Raw genomic sequence first — 21,095 nt, 5'->3', positions numbered from 1 at the left:
CATGGGGTTTTTCACTGTTTTTTTACCTGAATGTCAACACAGTCGACATGGACACAGTTTAAAGTGCACTGCATCCCCTCGCATCGCTCGCTGCGCTCGCGATGCGTCGGGCACGGTGCCTCGCTACGCTCGGCACACTATTTTATTCTCCCACCACGCCCTAGTGGATGGTAGGGCATAAAATACCGCCTGTCAGCACATGTCGGCTCAAAAAACAGTGAAAAACCCCATGTCGACTTTGTGAATGTCGACCTAGACAATGTCGAACTAATGACCTTGTCGACCTAATGACCTGCCGAACTAATGACCTTTCGACCTAGAATCATTTCGACCTTTTCCCATGTCGACCTAGAATCATGTCGACCTTTTAGCAATTCGACCTAATGGATTCGATGTAATGACATTCGACCATAATGCATTCGACCAAATGACCAAACTACCTTCGCTACAGTATATAGGAAACTGTTAATAAATAAATTATGTCAATATGGTCAAAAGTCTACAGAAGTACAGTAGAGAGTGGTCAAATTATTGAATGTCGACCTAGACACTGTTGAACTAATGATCCACATCTCCCCTCCCCCAAGATGTCTCATTATGACTACAAAATACGGTGGATTTCTTTAGCCAACACCTAAAATAAATCCATTACAAGAACTGAAATTTTGACTTTGATGCTATGTACACAGATAAATTGTGCATATTTATTGGCAAAGTCCAGTGTTTATTTTATCAACAATTGTTTTGACTAAGGGGAAACACTGATGACAGATTTATTTTGAGAATAAAATGTAAACTAAGATTCACTGACTAAATACTGACTAACATTTTTGAAAACAATTATGATCTTTCTAACATGCATTTGTCGGAATGGATCCGACAATACCGATTCAATTGTGCAGCCAAATCCAACTGTCGGACTTAAGCGAAATCTGCTGGATTTGGCTGCTGCTGATTCTGCTGCTCACTCATCAATCCGACTTTTTTTAAAGTCGGAATAAGATTATCAGAAATGGGCTAAAAACCTGTAGAATTTGGCCCCGTTCCGACAAATGGATTGCTGGTGTTTCAGCCGATCCATGTGTATCCGATAGGTTGGACTATTCCGACCTGTTGGAATGAATATATAAAAAAATATATGAATAGCTCAAATCATGGATTTGAATAAAAAAAGGCAGAAACTGACATTTTTCAACAAAAGTCAGTTTCCGACCCTAAATGAATAGTCCCCAATCAATACTATATATAATATTTGCAGAACATGTTTATGACCTCTTATGAAGTATACATTATTACTAGATTACTAATGATATATGTTAGTACAAGAGTAACTCAGACTCAGTATGTAACAAACTATCAGCCTACTAAGCCTAGATTACTAATGATATACAAATTGGGAGCAATATGGTAAATCAGACTCAGTATGTAACACACTCTCAGCCTACTGAACCTAGATTACTAAGGATATACAATATGGGAGCAATATGGTAAGTCAGACTCAGTATGTAACACATCATCAGCCTACTGAGCCTAGATCACTAATGATATATGGGAGCACTACGGAAAGTCACACTCAGTATGTAACAAACTATCTGCCTACTGAGCCTAGATTACTAATGATAAACAGTATGGAAGCAATATGGTAAATCAGACTCAGTATGTAACACACTCTCAGCCTACTGGTCCTAGATTACTAATGATATATGGGATCACTATGGTAAATCAGACTCAGTATGTAACACACTCTCAGCCTACTGGTCCTAGATTACTAATGATATATGGGAGCACTATGGTAAATCAGATTCAGTATGTAACACACTCTCAGCCTACTGGTCCTAGATTACTAATGATATATGGGATTACTATGGTAAGTCAGACTCAGTATGTAACACATCATCAGCCTACTGAGCCTAGATCACTAATGATATATGGGAGCACTATGGTAACACAGACTCAGTATGTAACACACTCTCAGCCTACTGAGCCTAGATTACTAATGATATACAGTATGGAAGCAATATGGTAAATCAGACTCAGTATGTAACACACTCTCAGCCTACTGAGCCTAGATTACTAATGATATACAGTATGGAAGCAATATGGTAAATCAGACTCAGTGTGTAACACACTCTCAGCCTACTGGGCCTAGATTACTAATGATATATGGGAGTGATATGGTAAATCAGATTCAGTATGTAACACACTCTCAGCCTACTGAGCATAGATCACTAATGATATATGGGAGCACTGTGGTATATCAGACTCAGTATGTAACACACTCTCAGCCTACTGAGCATAGATCACTAATGATATATGGAAGTACTATGGTAAGTCATACTCAGTATGTAACAAATCCAAAGCCTACAGAAGCTAGATTACTAATGATATACAGGGGTACTATGGTCAGACTTTGTGGGAATTTACTAAAATCGACGACCACAGTCAATTTGCGTTGTCAACAGGTATGACCACGATTGTACCATGTGAGTGAAATAATTGTGCTCATCAAAATATTTATTGACCCTTTTTAGGCCTTCATTGGTCACCAGGATCTCCCCCATGGTCTCAGAAGGGAACTTCTAATCGGTCTCCAAACAAGTCCAAACGGAAGAAAAAGTCCTTTAATTATGTAGGGAGGATTTATTTACGTTAGTGGCAAAACAACCGGCTGAAATGTTTCCTCTAATTATGACACATGATACTTCCAGTTCAGTGTTGCCCATAGCAACCAGGTCACTCCAGTTCTGGCCACAGATAAAGATCTGAAATGCTTCAGATCAACTAAGCCATTTACGTGTTATAGACGTAGGAAGAATTTCCACAATCTATTAGTACACACTGATGTGTCAGGGTTTGGTTCTTCCACAGGCTCAACTATAACATATAAGAGACCAGAGTGTTATCACTGTCTGAATTGTGCCACATGTGGATTTTTGATTGCTAAAAATGTGTTTTATCATCCTCACAATTTGATACAGTATAAAACTAGACATGTACTTACCTGTGAATCCCGGTTCTTAGTATATATTATTATCTGTCCTTGTGGACTATACTACGTCATCTAGAAAGTTTAAAGAGCGTATGGCCCTCCATTGGTCTGCCATAAAGGCAGCACTGATGGGGAAGCCAAACGATCAGCCTGTAGCTGCCCATTTTAGAGCAAGAAATCATAAAATGTGTACTTTAAAATATCAAATAATTGATCATGTGCCACCCTCACCTAAAGGCGGTGATCGGAATAAAATTCTCCAACGTCTAGAAACTGCTTGGATTTATAGGCTGGATACAGCAGCTCCTAAAGGTTTAAACAAATGCATTATTTGGAATTCTTTGATGTAATCACTATCCATGTAATGAAGCTTTATATAAATATCTGATGTGCGTTAATATTTATCGTATATTTCTCTCTGACATTTTTTAATATCTTGTAAATTTTATCAATGTGTATGTGTATGTATAGTGTTTTCTGTGATTATTTGTATTGTTATATGTTAGAGATGCTGACATTAGCTTGATTCGTTCACCTGCACCAGATGGGATAGACGCAGCGGTGTTGCCATTGTATTTGTCAGCTGTGCAAGTTTGCTTAGGTCATTGACCAGCGACTGCACGGACGGCATTGTTACCGAGTGGTATAGCTGATAGCATCTCCCAGATACACCTGGAGCGGTGGGCAGTGAAGGCGTGTAGGCTGCTCCTACATAATGTGAGTGTATCATTTTACTTGCTGTATGTCTTTCCCTCCTGACTACTGGGCTCTGTGCTCTGAAAATGTTAGAGGACAATAAAAGTACGCTTGCATGATCCTGTAGTGCCTGACTATGCTATACATATAAATATATATTTATATGTTTCAAGGTTTTATTTACCTCTTCATTAGACTAGTGTCTGATGAAGAGGTAAATAAAACCTCAAAACAATTTTAACATAAGTGACCTGTATCCTGTATTTATTGGGAGTGGGGCCATCTGCAAACTACTATTGGGTACCTGTATTGAGGATACTTTGGACCGGCACCCTTAAAGTTAATATTTCGGCGGTGTTGCTGCTTCTACTTCTGGAACTATATATATATGATGGAACTATATATATATGATGTATGTTATTAGGCTACATGCTTGTCTTGAAAACGATGCGGCAGCATCAAAACGTTGACCTATTTGCATGTAACCAATGCTAATGGATATCACCTACTAAAAATATCTACAAAAGACCCCTGGAGTGACTCTGCTTCTTTGTCTATTTCCAAATTCTATGGAAGGCACCTGGGGCACTTGATTATTTACTGGAGGAGTGCCGATTCTTTTCCAATCTCTCTCTCTCTCTCTCTCTCTCTCTCTCTCTCTCTCTCTCTCTCTCTCTCTCTCTCTCTCTATATATATATATATATATATGTATAAAGACAAAAATCCCCAAAATTGCGCTATTAAAATACAATATTATATTAGGTGGTTGCTGTTGACACTCTATCCCCTACTAGTAGGGATAGAAAAAACTAACTATACCAACAATAGTGTCCTCAGCGCCCCAACTTAGTAATGTCCAACAAATAATTCAATAAAAAACATTGACAAATACAATTGTAGTGGTTCTTTTTATAAGAAGCTTTTCTCTTTTTATTTTCAGTACATCTGACCAACACCCAACGCGTTTCGTCTCGTTAGAGACTTCATCAGGGGTTCATGATCTTAAAATAAACAAGATTTATCAGAAGATAAAGATAGCACGATTTGAAAAGAGAACCGTAGTTAGGGTCCAATTGTGACACCTCAGGAGACGATAGGTGTAATAGAAGCCTTCTTATAATCTTTAAGATGTTTATATATCTAAAAGCTTGAATGGAGAACCTATTTAGGGAAAATTCAACTCTTGTCCCAATGTATCCAAGAAAACAAGATCTTTTCTTTCCTGTGTCTGAGGAAGATGTGTACTCATTGGGATCCAGACTGCAGAGGATGACAGACTGTGAGCTCCAGCACTTTTTACAAAAGGTATATTTTGTGAAAGAACAATCTGTCTCCCTGTTGACTGAACCCGTTTTTTTTTATATATAACTTTTAAAGTGAAACGATGCTGCATAACCGCACATCCCAATAGGATCCACTCGAGGTCCATCCTGTTTAAAAAGTGGAAGTCGTTCCGTGTGTAGTATTGCTATACACTATACTAACAACATATTGAAAGTCACCCCTGAGGAAGTCAGTGTGACGAAACGCGTTGGGTGTTTCAATCGAATACGACACAAACTGCAAACAAAATTTTAAAATATATTCAATTTTATTGTGTATTAAATTGTGAAAATTGTAATAAGTGTCATTATTGGTGGTGGAGAGTTAAAATCATTGGCGCACTCTGTCCTTTTGCTTCTATCCATATATATATACCTATATTGACTACCCTGCTCCCCTTTGATAAAGTCTACAGTTGGACAAAACACATCGGGACCCTCCACGAATGATTTTTGGCTATTGAGCCATTAGACTAATGTTCTGCTCCTGTACACATTGCTCTCTAAAGGCATCCTAATTGGGCCAGGATATAAACTACAAAGAGAGCTAAGTATACTTTCCAACAAATCCAAGACTTTTTAGTCATATGCTTATGGTCCATTATATTTTTTACTTGATACTTCTGGTCGGGGGCCAAGGATGGTCGCACGCATGCAAGCTCTCATCCACATAAGCTTCCATCCCCAGCCCCTGGAGAATTGGGAAACCTGTGAATGGATGGAGGGGGAAAGGAAAAGGGAGGACAGGTGCTGGTGGCACGGTGACCCCTCCTCCCCAGGCCAGGATAGGTGTCCCACCACACCCCCGGCATGATGACAACCCACGTAAAGGAAATGCACGTAAGATGCAGCACTGGACCCGGCTGCCTTTGTGACTCCAGCGGAGCACAGCTCAGCCCCCCAAGGTGGCACCAGAGGCTTAGGACCTGGGGATGGCACCAGAGGCTCAGGACCAGGGGACGGCCCCAGAGGCTCAGGACCCGGCTGCATTATGACCCCCAGAGGTGGTCCCCGGCATGATGACCCCCAGAGGCAGCGGCGACCCCCATCAGCACCTGGAGGTGGCACCCGTCCGCGGCAGAGACAGATCATGCCCGCAGGTCCCAGCCGCTGTCCCCAGCACCAGCAGATGCAGGATCCCTCTGTGCTGTGGCGCACACCCCCACCACACCCAAGGGAGGAGGTATGATTAGACCATAGGGGCAATGCAAATGGCTGCCTAGGATCTGTGCTTCTCAGCTACATGCAGCCCCATGTCCCCTGTATGATAACTTTACTGTCTCTGCTGTAACTGTGCTGTCCATACTGTTACCTACCTGGCTGCGGCAATGACCAGTGGTGCCGCTGATGGCTGCCTAGGCGCTGTGCAGCTTGGCAGGTATATGTTCTCTGTGTGCCCTTATACTGTCCCTGCTTATATTGTCACTTACCTGGCTGCTAAAGTTACCAGTGGTGCCATAGTTGGCTGCCTAGGCGCTACGCAGCTCAGCAGGTATTTGTTCCCTGTGTGATACTGTACTGTCCCTGCTTATATTGTTACCAACCTGGCTGCTGCAGCGACCAGTTGCGCCACTGATGGCTGTCTAGGCACTATGCTGCTCGGCAGGCATGTGTTCTCCGCATGTAATGTCTCAATGTAATGTATGTAATGCCTCCCCCCACCCCACCCCCATTCCTGCTTGATGCTGCACTGTAAATACACAAAAAATTCCCAGTGTGCGCAAGCACATATGGCCAATAAAGTTTATTCTATCGTATTCTATACATTTTATATGAGGATATCACATTTTACCCGATTGGAATCTTGCGTGTCCTCATGCATTTTACTATTTACATTCTGAAAGTTAATATAGAAACGCGATATATATATATACATATATGAAGAAGATTAATAAAATCGAAACGTTGAAGCACAGCTAAGCTGAGTGGGGAGTCTTATTGATATTCCCTGCATTACCTAAGTCCGTGAGTGCCACCCATCTACCTGCGATATCCATACCTCCAGGGGAGGCACCAGGCACCTTACAAACGGATACAACTTATGGAACACGGGAGTGCCGAGAACCTGATAAGAATATATCAAGGACTTGCATAAGCCCTTAATCTAAGGCACCCGGTACGAACTACCACCACCTTGTCCTCAGTGACACACTGCACGTGGATTCCCACACAGGATCCATCCTTTCACCATCACTATGGAACCAAGCATCGATGATACGATGGGGTACAGAAACCAAACTATACCGCAAGATGCCATTTACTCCTTATCTGAAACCGACGCAGATCGGATTCTCTTCAAAGAACTACTACCCACTGTTGTGGGAACAGAATCTACAGAACATTGCTTCCAACAGTTCTTACGACTAAGAAAAAGGGAGGTAGATTTCTTATTGCATGGAATCACCCTCTCCAACTATTACAGAGACAAAAAGATCCCCAGGGGCTTCAGAATCCGTAATGCCCCCACCATTGGCCGGTATAACCCAGAATTCTGCCGCAAATGGGTTGGAATCTTAAATAAAGCATCACTTGATCTAATCCTGCTCGTTGTGGAAGAAAGCTCCAGAGAACTTACCACAGTCCGGGACAAAATCAAATTGTTGGAATCCACAAGCCTGCAAATTCTCCAATCTGACACTGAGCAAGATTGGGTGAATAAATTGAACCAACAAGTGGAGAAATACAAAGCAGAACTACTACGCTTTAAATCTGACAAATTGACTGCGGTGACCCGTGATTATGAGGAGAACCGCGTATACAACTGGGCTCAAAACCCCACCACAAGGACCAGACGAACAAGACCTAAGCAGTACAACAGACGAGGAAACCGTTTTCCCTTACAAACGGAATCGTCCAGTGCGGCTTCAAACAGTGATACAGACCGATCCAGCACCAGCACAAAAAACTCATCGGCAAGGCCCCCTTTAGAGGTAAAAACCAGAGGCCAGCAAAAACCAGCATCCACAGAACCAGACGTGGAGGCCAATGTCAAAGGGAAAGGAAAAAAGAGCACAAAGACAAAGAACTGATTTACAACTTATCCTCCCGCACGCTGACAACAGATGAGTACAGTGTACTACAGAAGGGACTCAGCTTCATACCAACGAATCTGCCTAATACACTAAATAGTAAAATTGATGTCGCCAGACTCAACAGGCAATTAAGATTGAAAGAATACTTTAACAATCAGGAATCAAGCGCAATTACTACCACGATTCCAGCTCGCAAATGTCCGGTCAAAATCAAATCGACTTTTGACCCAGTATCCAATAATCCAGCAATAAAAGCCTTCACCAGGACACTGTTACAAGAGATAAAGACTACTGATGAATGCCGCTCAAACCCACAGAAGAACCTATCTCAATCCGAACACAAAGCCCTTAATGACTTGGCTAATTATGAAGACATCACGATTCGCCCGGCAGACAAAGGGGGCGCCATCGTAATCCAGAACCTCACTGATTACACAAAAGAGGTCTACAGACAGCTTTCTGATGATCAAGTTTATCGAAAATTACTTCATGACCCCACAGATGACTTCGTACAAGTGTTATCGGATGTCCTCCAAACGGGTAAGCAGAATGGCTTTATCAATGAAGATACATGTAGAGCATTATTAACTAGCACCCCCAGGGTCCCGGTGTTTTACACCCTACCGAAGATTCATAAAGATGGGGCAAATCCACCAGGCCGCCCCATCATATCAGCCAGAGACTCCTTGTTCTACCAAGTGGCCAAATATCTTGACTTTTTCCTGCAACCAGTAATCCAGAATGAGATAACTTACTTAAAGGACACGAGCACCTTTTTAGAAAAACTGAGAACTTTTGAGACTGTACCAGATGTTTGTTGGCTATGCACGGCTGACGTAGTAAGCCTATACACCAGCATCCCTCACCTACGCGGATTAGAGGCTGTTAAAAGATTAATAACGGACAACCCTTTATATGAAGGTCCGGAACCTTCGTTCTTTCTTGAACTGCTCTCTCTGACTTTACACTGTAATTACTTTTTGTTCAACGGTGATTTTTTTCTACAAACGCTGGGCTGCGCGATGGGTTCTTGCGCAGCTCCAGCATATGCAAATGCCATGATGTTTACTGTTGAAAATGAACTTTTTTTCAAAAATGCCAAATATAGCAACAACATTATCTTTTACACCAGGTACATAGACGATGTATTTATGCTGTGGGGTGGGTCTAAAGATGACTTCTGTGAAATGATGAGTGATGTTAACACCATTGACCCTGACATAAAATTCACCTTTGAAATCCATGACAAAAGCATTCACTATCTAGACGTTAATGTCATCAAAGAAGCCAATAAATTGAAAACATCCATATATTGCAAACCCACAGACTGCAACAACCTCCTGCAAGTATCCAGCCATCACCCTAAATCCCTCAAACGAGGATTACCGTACTCCCAATTCCTTAGAGTACACAGAATATGTAGCGACCCAGCGGATGAAATCATCCAGCTTGAAAACATGACCAAAAAATTTCTACAGAAAGGCTATAGCAATAAATCACTACAAATTGCTAAATCTAAAGCCCTCTCAGCCCCCAAACAAACTCTAGCAAGAACAACCAATACAGACAAAAACCTTAATTCTGTTATATGGGTAAATAATTATACGACCAGCAGTAATAGTCTGACGCAAACAGCAAAACAGACATGGCCAGTAATACAAGCTGATCCAGACTTATCAACCCTGCGTAATAAATCACTACTCCCTTGCTACAAACGGGGAAGAAATCTGAGAGATAAATTGGTCCACACGGACATTACCAAATTTAAACAAAAGTCCAGCACACACTTTCTGACAAAAAAGAATGGCAATTATAGATGCCTTGGATGCACTACTTGCTCACACCTGGAAACAGGGGATCATTTTGTCCACCCTCATACGGGCAGAAAGATCCCTATTAGACATGTATTTACATGTTCTAGTAAATACGTTGTATATTTTTTGCGCTGTCCCTGCGGGCTTTATTACGTAGGAAAAACCATTTGCACGTTCAAAGAACGTATGGCCCAGCACCGCAGTGCTATTCGACTTGCCCTAGAGGGTAAAAAAATAGACCAGCCGGTAGCTAAACATTTTCAGCAGCATCGACATACCTTGGCATCACTCAGGCATAAAATGATCGACACCGTCCCTGACGACATAAGGGGAGGTGACCGGGCTAGAAGGTTACTTCAGATAGAATCTAAATGGATACATAATCTGAACACAGTATCACCGAACGGTTTAAATGAATATCTGTCACTGAACTGTTACTTGTAAATGTTTCACTGTAACCTCTGTTATAGAAATGTAACTTTTTTACTAAATGTACATTGCGGAGCAAGTTAGGTTTCAAGCTTGCAAGTACCTACAGCATTCTTAAATGTTAAACTTTATATTGATTTAATTGCTACACTGTATTTACAGAATGTACATATGACTGTGTTCCACTCACTGTTTTTATATGCTAATTCACTGACTGCGTGGCAGCTGACTGAGGTGTCTCACACCTATGACGTCATTACCATGCCTCCACACCCTGATCACAAGGTTTTCTCACCTGTATATATACCTGTACCTGTACCACTTACCTGTCATTCCTGAAGAAGATTAATAAAATCGAAACGTTGAAGCACAGCTAAGCTGAGTGGGGAGTCTTATTGATATTCCCTGCATTACCTAAGTCCGTGAGTGCCACCCATCTACCTGCGATATCCATACCTCCAGGGGAGGCACCAGGCACCTTACAAACGGATACAACTTATGGAACACGGGAGTGCCGAGAACCTGATAAGAATATATATATATATATAGATAAAGGAAATAGCCGGCACTCTAAGTCTCCAAAACAGCCGTACATCAGTTGCGGTGCCTTCCGATATTCAGTGAATAAATAGCAACAGTTCAGCCAGCGGCACTCGCATATAACAAAAACACTGACTCAGCGAGCTCAGTTGAATGACATGTTTCGGTTTTATTAACCGTCCAGATATCTGAGGACGGTTAATAAAACCAGTGCCGCTGGCTGAACTGTTGCTATATATATATATATATATATATATATATATATATATATATATATATATATATATATATATACACTAAACATCGGCATTCACCTTTCTTAGTTTTGGGTTGCCCTATGGCTTGTAACCACATTGTTTTAATAGACATTGTAGGGGCTCTGCACACACTAAATTAACTGATATTAATAAATAGTGGAGATTTACTTCATGAATTGATCAATGCATTTAGGCCTGCAGACCACTTCACGGGATCCCACTTTTCTGCAGGTCCTAACACTATCACTCAAAATGGTTACAATACACATAGCTATGACATAAATGTTTGATTCCAGGCATGCTATCTGGTCTAAAGCTCACAGCACACTATACTTTTAAAGGTGAGCAGCTACCAACACACCTGTCACTAATCATCTAGGAAAGTGGTTAACATAAGCTATGAAATAAAGGTTAAAACAGGTTGCATGAGAGATTGTGACCACAATAAGACTAATTAAAAATAATAATCTAATAAACAATATATACACTAAACATCGGCACTCACTCATATATATATATATATGACAGGTGTGCGTCTGTTTCTATACTGACCAAGCTAAATCCGTTGAAGTGCCGCCCTATAGTATCGCATGATACTTACCTGCCTATACTTGTTTAGAGGGCACCGCGGTTGTTGATCATTGATTGGGAGTGCCAGACCAAAACTAAATTGCTATATATATATATATATATATATAAAACAAAAGAAAGGAGGAGCGCACAGGTGAGTATAATCATACAGTGTTTACTGGAGAAAAGTGTAGGCTCACATACAATTAAAATAGCAGTATTCAGCATGTGTAGGAATCACCATCAATACGTCAGCTTCATAACACGGGCACCGGTGGACATCCAGGGAACCGGCAGATGGAGACAGCTGCGGCGAGGACGGAGTTCCGAACACGAGGACTGCACAACAGACGGGAACCACAGTAACAGAGATCCGATACGTCAGGTGACCACACCCCAACGCGTTTCGTCACTGATGACTTCGTCAGGAGGCGTGTCAAAGGTACGTATGGCAGGGTATTTTATAAGCCGGCTAAATGAGCTCAATGAGTAAACAGCATGTACCAATTAAGTGAGATGTGCACATTGCACGCAGAGAGAAGAACAAACATTCAATTTAATTTATTTAACAGTATCCAACTGGCAGCAAAAACATATAAACGCCCCAGCTGGAATTACAACATTTCATAACATTTACTAATAAATATTAAAAAATAATCAAATATACAGGTACAAAAATACAAATATATAAAAATACAAAAATACTCTAAACCAAGTTAATAAAAACAGCATATAAATATATAAAGATATATCATTTAAAATTACAGCTAATGCTCAGATACGGAGATGAACAATTATAGGGAAGCAGAAATACCGTACAAAAATACAAAAATACAAAAAGTAGTAGTATCAAAATAAAGAAATGGGACAAGAAAGAAGAACAGTATTAGTAAACTCGATATTGGGATAATGAGTATAAACAGATATATATATATAAATATATATAATAGGTGGATTTATAATCACCCATAATAAGTATTAGCAAAAAAGAGACATCAATTTAAATACACATATAGATTATTATCAAATATAAAGAAACCGTACAATAAAGTGCAATATAGCGAAAAACAAGGGGGTAATACATTGCTCTGCACAGGAGCGATGTAAGGACACTCACACTATAGGCACCGTGAAGGGGCAAAAACCCAACAACAACACGGAGCCAGTGCAAGCGCCCCACATCAAACCTACTAGTGCAGAAACGGTACAATGTCGACCCCCTCGTTTAAACCCATAGGAGACATAGTGTTTAGAGTGTAAATCCAAAATGTCTCTCTTTTACTCAATTTTGTCAGAATATCACCACCTCTCTCATCGAGGGTGATGTGCTCTAGCGCTTTGAAAGAAAAATTCTGTAGATTAGAGGCACAACAGGTAGCAAAGTGTCGAGGGACACTGTGTGTTAACACTTTATTTGTAATACTCCTAGTGTGTTCTAACACACGTAGTTTTAAAACCCTTTTAGTCTTTCCGACATATTTTTTGCCGCATTTACACATAAGCATATATATAACATGTGTAGTAAGACAGGACATCCTGCTTTTAATATGCCAGGATTTGGTGTGTTCGGAGTTCCAGAAAATAGATCTTTCTTTATCAGCAAATTTGCATACCTTGCATTTATTGCATGGAAAAAATCCATTGCATGTTTTTAACCAGCCTTCTTTATGGTCATCTACTCCTTTTAACATACTAGGCGCTAATCTATTCTTAAGGGAAGAAGCTTTTCTGAAAATAACTTGTGGTCTTTCAGGCAATAAGGGTTTTAAAATCGGATCAAGCAGTAATACATCCCAATGTTGGGTAAGAATCTGTCTAATTTTATTACTATCGCTATTAAACTTAGTAACAAACGGAACCATAGTATTAGAATTACGAGGTCTCTCTTTATATTGAAGTAATTCTTTCCTATCACGTTTACGAGCCTTTTCCTTACATCTAAGGACCAATTCATTAGGATATTTCTTTTCGAGGAATCTGCCGCTATATACATCAGCTTGTTCTTCAAATTTATCGATGTTAGCACAGTTCCTGCGCACTCGTACAAACTGTGAATAGGGAATATTATTTACCCATTTTTTTAGGTGGCAACTGTTATAATGTACGTAACTGTTGCTATCAACTTGCTTGATAAAGGTACTGGTTTCAATAAATTTGTGATCCTCTGACCAATTGGTAGTGTCCAAGAATAAATCGAGAAATTCAATCTTATTTTTATCAGTTTTTGATGTAAAACGAAGATTATGACAATTAATATTGATGTCTCTAACAAAATCATTAAAAAGACTCTCCTCACCATCCCAAATAATAATAATATCGTCAATATAACGATTATAACTAATAATATTCTTCTTGTAGATAGAGTTAATTTCAATATTAGACTCCTCCCACTGTCCTAAATATAAATTAGCGAGGCTGGGAGCATAAGGCGTTCCCATAGCAACCCCGCATAATTGTACAAAGTATTCACTCTGGAACACAAAGATGTTGTTACTCATGACCACCCGTATACTATCTAAAATAAATTCGCGAAAAGTGTCATTAAGTGAATGGTCACCATCAAGATAATATTTAATAGCTTGGAGGCCGCCCTCATGGGGGATAGAAGTATAAAGTGCCTCTACATCTATAGTGCACCATCTATATGTGTGTTTCCATTCGAACTCCTCAAGCATCATGAGAATTTGTGTAGAGTCTTTAGTAAAAGAATCCAATTTCACCACATACTTCTGTATATGTATGTCAATAAATTCAGAAAGACTTGAAGTAGCTGAATTTATTCCAGCGACAATAGGTCGCCCAGGGGGTTTTATCAAACGTTTATGTATCTTAGGCATATAATAAAACAGCGCTAAAGGTGGATTTTCGTTAATAATGTATTTAGATTCGCCAATAGTAATACAGCCATTCTCGATACCATGTTTCATAAGTTCTTTAATTTTATCAATGACAAGGGGAGTGGGATCAGTCGCCAACCTGCGATAGGTGTTTTCATCATTAAGGAGCCGATATGCTTCCTCAAGATAATCATCGCGGTTCAAGACAACTATCCCACCCCCCTTGTCAGCCGATTTAATCACTATATTGTGGTTATCCTCCAATTTTTTAATGGCTGCTCTTTCATGTTTTTTGAGGTTATCTCTAAACATGTGGCTATTATTATCATCACATAATCTATCAAAATCCTTCTTTATTAAATTAAAAAAGGTCTCCACATTGCTGCCACGCGACTCAATGGGATAAAAACTAGATTTAGGTTTAAGTTTTGTCTCACTGGTAATCTGGGTGCTCTCTGTCTCCACAACATCATTGTTTTTATTCATCTTAGCAAAGTGACGTTTTAAAGTGAGAGTGCGCACGAATTTATTGGCATCTATAAATAATTCAAAGGGGTCAGGGCCTTTCTGAGGAGCAAAAGATAATCCTTTGCTCAAAACATCTTTTTCATCCTTAGTAAGAGGATGATCAGATAAATTAAACACACCTATGTAGTTCCTCCATTTTCAAGAACGCCCTCAATGGAGGAACTACAAAAGAGGCGTTTTGGATGCAGAGAACAGTCCAAATATCTCGCAAAAAAGAAAACAGGAGTCTGTAGACGTGGGAAAAGAGGGGGAAAGAGGTCAAAAACAAAGGAAATACAATCTTTAGAGGGTAACATAGGTGTGTTTAATTTATCTGATCATCCTCTTACTAAGGATGAAAAAGATGTTTTGAGCAAAGGATTATCTTTTGCTCCTCAGAAAGGCCCTGACCCCTTTGAATTATTTATAGATGCCAATAAATTCGTGCGCACTCTCACTTTAAAACGTCACTTTGCTAAGATGAATAAAAACAATGATGTTGTGGAGACAGAGAGCACCCAGATTACCAGTGAGACAAAACTTAAACCTAAATCTAGTTTTTATCCCATTGAGTCGCGTGGCAGCAATGTGGAGACCTTTTTTAATTTAATAAAGAAGGATTTTGATAGATTATGTGATGATAATAATAGCCACATGTTTAGAGATAACCTCAAAAAACATGAAAGAGCAGCCATTAAAAAATTGGAGGATAACCACAATATAGTGATTAAATCGGCTGACAAGGGGGGTGGGATAGTTGTCTTGAACCGCGATGATTATCTTGAGGAAGCATATCGGCTCCTTAATGATGAAAACACCTATCGCAGGTTGGCGACTGATCCCACTCCCCTTGTCATTGATAAAATTAAAGAACTTATGAAACATGGTATCGAGAATGGCTGTATTACTACTGGCGAATCTAAATACATTATTAACGAAAATCCACCTTTAGCGCTGTTTTATTATATGCCTAAGATACATAAATGTTTGATAAAACCCCCTGGGCGACCTATTGTCGCTGGAATAAATTCAGCTACTTCAAGTCTTTCTGAATTTATTGACATACATATACAGAAGTATGTGGTGAAATTGGATTCTTTTACTAAAGACTCTACACAAATTCTCATGATGCTTGAGGAGTTCGAATGGAAACACACATATAGATGGTGCACTATAGATGTAGAGGCACTTTATACTTCTATCCCCCATGAGGGCGGCCTCCAAGCTATTAAATATTATCTTGATGGTGACCATTCACTTAATGACACTTTTCGCGAATTTATTTTAGATAGTATACGGGTGGTCATGAGTAACAACATCTTTGTGTTCCAGAGTAAATACTTTGTACAATTATGCGGGGTTGCTATGGGAACGCCTTATGCTCCCAGCCTCGCTAATTTATATTTAGGACAGTGGGAGGAGTCTAATATTGAAATTAACTCTATCTACAAGAAGAATATTATTAGTTATAATCGTTATATTGACGATATTATTATTATTTGGGATGGTGAGGAGAGTCTTTTTAATGATTTTGTTAGAGACATCAATATTAATTGTCATAATCTTCGTTTTACATCAAAAACTGATAAAAATAAGATTGAATTTCTCGATTTATTCTTGGACACTACCAATTGGTCAGAGGATCACAAATTTATTGAAACCAGTACCTTTATCAAGCAAGTTGATAGCAACAGTTACGTACATTATAACAGTTGCCACCTAAAAAAATGGGTAAATAATATTCCCTATTCACAGTTTGTACGAGTGCGCAGGAACTGTGCTAACATCGATAAATTTGAAGAACAAGCTGATGTATATAGCGGCAGATTCCTCGAAAAGAAATATCCTAATGAATTGGTCCTTAGGTGTAAGGAAAAGGCTCGTAAACGTGATAGGAAAGAATTACTTCAATATAAAGAGAGACCTCGTAATTCTAATACTATGGTTCCGTTTGTTACTAAGTTTAATAGCGATAGTAATAAAATTAGACAGATTCTTACCCAACATTGGGATGTATTACTGCTTGATCCGATTTTAAAACCCTTATTGCCTGAAAGACCACAAGTTATTTTCAGAAAAGCTTCTTCCCTTAAGAATAGATTAGCGCCTAGTATGTTAAAAGGAGTAGATGACCATAAAGAAGGCTGGTTAAAAACATGCAATGGATTTTTTCCATGCAATAAATGCAAGGTATGCAAATTTGCTGATAAAGAAAGATCTATTTTCTGGAACTCCGAACACACCAAATCCTGGCATATTAAAAGCAGGATGTCCTGTCTTACTACACATGTTATATATATGCTTATGTGTAAATGCGGCAAAAAATATGTCGGAAAGACTAAAAGGGTTTTAAAACTACGTGTGTTAGAACACACTAGGAGTATTACAAATAAAGTGTTAACACACAGTGTCCCTCGACACTTTGCTACCTGTTGTGCCTCTAATCTACAGAATTTTTCTTTCAAAGCGCTAGAGCACATCACCCTCGATGAGAGAGGTGGTGATATTCTGACAAAATTGAGTAAAAGAGAGACATTTTGGATTTACACTCTAAACACTATGTCTCCTATGGGTTTAAACGAGGGGGTCGACATTGTACCGTTTCTGCACTAGTAGGTTTGATGTGGGGCGCTTGCACTGGCTCCGTGTTGTTGTTGGGTTTTTGCCCCTTCACGGTGCCTATAGTGTGAGTGTCCTTACATCGCTCCTGTGCAGAGCAATGTATTACCCCCTTGTTTTTCGCTATATTGCACTTTATTGTACGGTTTCTTTATATTTGATAATAATCTATATGTGTATTTAAATTGATGTCTCTTTTTTGCTAATACTTATTATGGGTGATTATAAATCCACCTATTATATATATTTATATATATATCTGTTTATACTCATTATCCCAATATAGAGTTTACTAATACTGTTCTTCTTTCTTGTCCCATTTCTTTATTTTGATACTACTACTTTTTGTATTTTTGTATTTTTGTACGGTATTTCTGCTTCCCTATAATTGTTCATTTCCGTATCTGAGCATTAGCTGTAATTTTAAATGATATATCTTTATATATTTATATGCTGTTTTTATTAACTTGGTTTAGAGTATTTTTGTATTTTTATATATTTGTATTTTTGTACCTGTATATTTGATTATTTTTTAATATTTATTAGTAAATGTTATGAAATGTTGTAATTCCAGCTGGGGCGTTTATATGTTTTTGCTGCCAGTTGGATACTGTTAAATAAATTAAATTGAATGTTTGTTCTTCTCTCTGCGTGCAATGTGCACATCTCACTTAATTGGTACATGCTGTTTACTCATTGAGCTCATTTAGCCGGCTTATAAAATACCCTGCCATACGTACCTTTGACACGCCTCCTGACGAAGTCATCAGTGACGAAACAAGTTTGGGCGTGGTCACCTGACGTATCGAATCTCTGTTACTGTGGTTCCCGTCTGTTGTGCAGTCCTCGTGTTCGGAACTCCGTCCTCGCCGCAGCTGTCTCCATCTGCCGGTTCCCTGGATGTCCTCCGGTGCCCGTGTTATGAAGCTGTCGTATTGATGGTGATTCCTACACATGCTGAATACTGCTATTTTAATTGTATGTGAGCCTACACTTTTCTCCAGTAAACACTGTATGATTATACTCACCTGTGCGCTCCTCCTTTCTTTTGTTTTATGCATTTATCGAGGCCGTGACAAAGCCTATTTGGAGTGAGCAGCACCACATTTTGGAGAGACGGAACCTATATATTATGTGCTAACCGTGCGCAGATCCTTCACTTGTATGTATGTATATATATATATATATATATATATATATATATATATATATATCAGACATTAAGAATCATTACATGTCTTTTAAGTCGACAACATTTACATTTTCAGCATTAACTATCTTTTAATTTAAACAATCTTATCATTCCCTAAATCAGAGGGGTCTGCCCGGCTCTTGCTCCAAGTTTCACTGGTGAACAAATCGATTGCATCACTTGGAAGGGGTGTGTTACTATGTTTACTCGAATATTTGAGATTGAGCCACCCATGAAGAGCAACAGGTCCATCGGATCATGCTAGGGATAATCTGAGATTGGTCAAAGGATTCTCCACCCTTGGATTATCTAATCCCTTGGAGTCTTGTTCCATCCTGTCTTTACAGAGTTTAAGATGGTTATGATGTACGATTTTTACGTTGCCATCATCTACTTTCTTTATCGCGTATACTACGGTATCTACAGTGGATAAATGAACAACTTTATAGAGTTTGATTTCCCAAATAGGGTTTACTACTCCTTTGATTATTTATTTTTAAAACTCGTTCTCCCATTTGTAGTCGCACTGCATTGGCATTTTGAATATAGTCTCTTTCCCGATGATGAGGAACTTCCTCCATTCACTTTTTGACTACCTCTTTGGCGAGATCTATCCTATGCTGGTGTTCAACTACCCAATCACTTTGGGAAGGGTTTATGATCTCTGGTAAGGTATTGATTTCAAAATCAGCTGGTAACTTTTCCATCCTTCCATAAAGGAGGTAATAAGGAGTATGCCCTGTTGAAGCATGTTCCAAATTGTTATATAAGTAAGTAAGCTCAGGTAGTAAGGAGGGCCAATTCATCTGTTGGGCCAGGGGCAAAGGACGAAGCATTCCCAGCAAAGTCTGGTTGGCCCTCTCACATTGTCCATTTCCTTATGGGTGATATGGCGTGGTTCGCAGCTTTTTGCACCCATAAGTATTGCAAAGTTCTTTAAATAACGAGTCAAAGGCAGGCCACTGAACAGTAACGATTTGTTCAGAAAACCCATATGGATGGATACAGTGCTTCAAAAATATTTCTGCTAAAATGTTTTGGCTGTCAGATCTCTGACGGAACAGTCACCATGAATTTCGAATAGTGATCGAACATCATCAAAGCATATTGGTATCCTGCATCACTTGGTCCCAGCTTGACATGATCTAATGTTACTATTTCTAGAGGGAATTTACTTCCAATGGGTTGCAAGGATGCTTTCTGACCAGGTTGCACGTTCCTCTTTATGGCATAAGCAGAGCACTTTTCAATCCAGCTTTCGACATCTGCATGTAATCCGACCCAGAAAAAGTTCTTTCTAATAGCGATTTCTGTTTTCTTTGTTCCAGAATGTCCGGATCATTCATGGTAGGCTTATAAAATTAAATCTCGTTATTCATAGGGGACGATTATTTGACTAAGAGTATCATGTGTACAGGGGTCAGTGCCAGTAGCTGCTTGGTAAATCTCGATTGGAAAAGTACACGGCCGATTTTAGAGCAGCCAGAGATTCCTCTATCTTGGGAAGAGGATAAGCATTTCTATGTGTTAAAAACATAAATCTCCATCTTTCTTTCGGACTAATACCAGTGGCTCAGCCCACAGGCTATAACTGTCTCGAATCACTTTGCATGCTTTCATTTCCTCAATTATTTTCTTTACTGGTTGAGATAATGCAGGTGGAATAGGTGTTGCTGTACCTTTATAGGAGGAGCAGCCCTAGTGGGAATGTGATGTTGAATCTCCTTGACTCGTCCAAAGTCATTGGCATTTTTACTGAAGGTCTTTTCATTCTTCAAAACTAAGCATAACACTCCAGCTTTTTCTTTCTCTGGTGTGTCATGATCACCAATTTGTAATTTGTTCCACCATGGAGCTTCGGACTGGACTTTCTGCTCATCTCTGGTGACTACATTTTGTTGTGCTGCTACAATTTCCATGTCTATGACATCTTGGAAATTAACTTCATAGGTTTTTGCAATGACTTGGAATCATGCTACCTTGATGGGATGATTATGATGATTCAATAGTCTTACTGGAACTCTCCCTTATACCACAGTTACCATTGCTCTGGCTAGTACGAATTGTTCAGCCCAAATTTTGTGTCTCCTTTGAACAATAGCATCATAAACCCTTCCTCTTGGCCTGATCTTTGTCTTGTACCACACATAATTTGAAGGTAACAAGATGTTTTGTCGCTCTGCAGTACGGACAGTTCCAATATCTCCTCTCTTGTTAGCAAATGTTTGTTGGCTTTGTAGAAATGGATGGTCTGTTGCAAGGGTCGTCGCTCATTGAGATTTCAAGTAGA

The sequence above is a fragment of the Crinia signifera genome, chromosome 19, assembly GCF_055691185.1.
Source record: "Crinia signifera chromosome 19, ASM5569118v1, whole genome shotgun sequence".
In the NCBI taxonomy this organism is placed as follows: domain Eukaryota; kingdom Metazoa; phylum Chordata; class Amphibia; order Anura; family Myobatrachidae; genus Crinia; species Crinia signifera.
Note: the sequence above shows the minus strand (reverse complement) of the source record.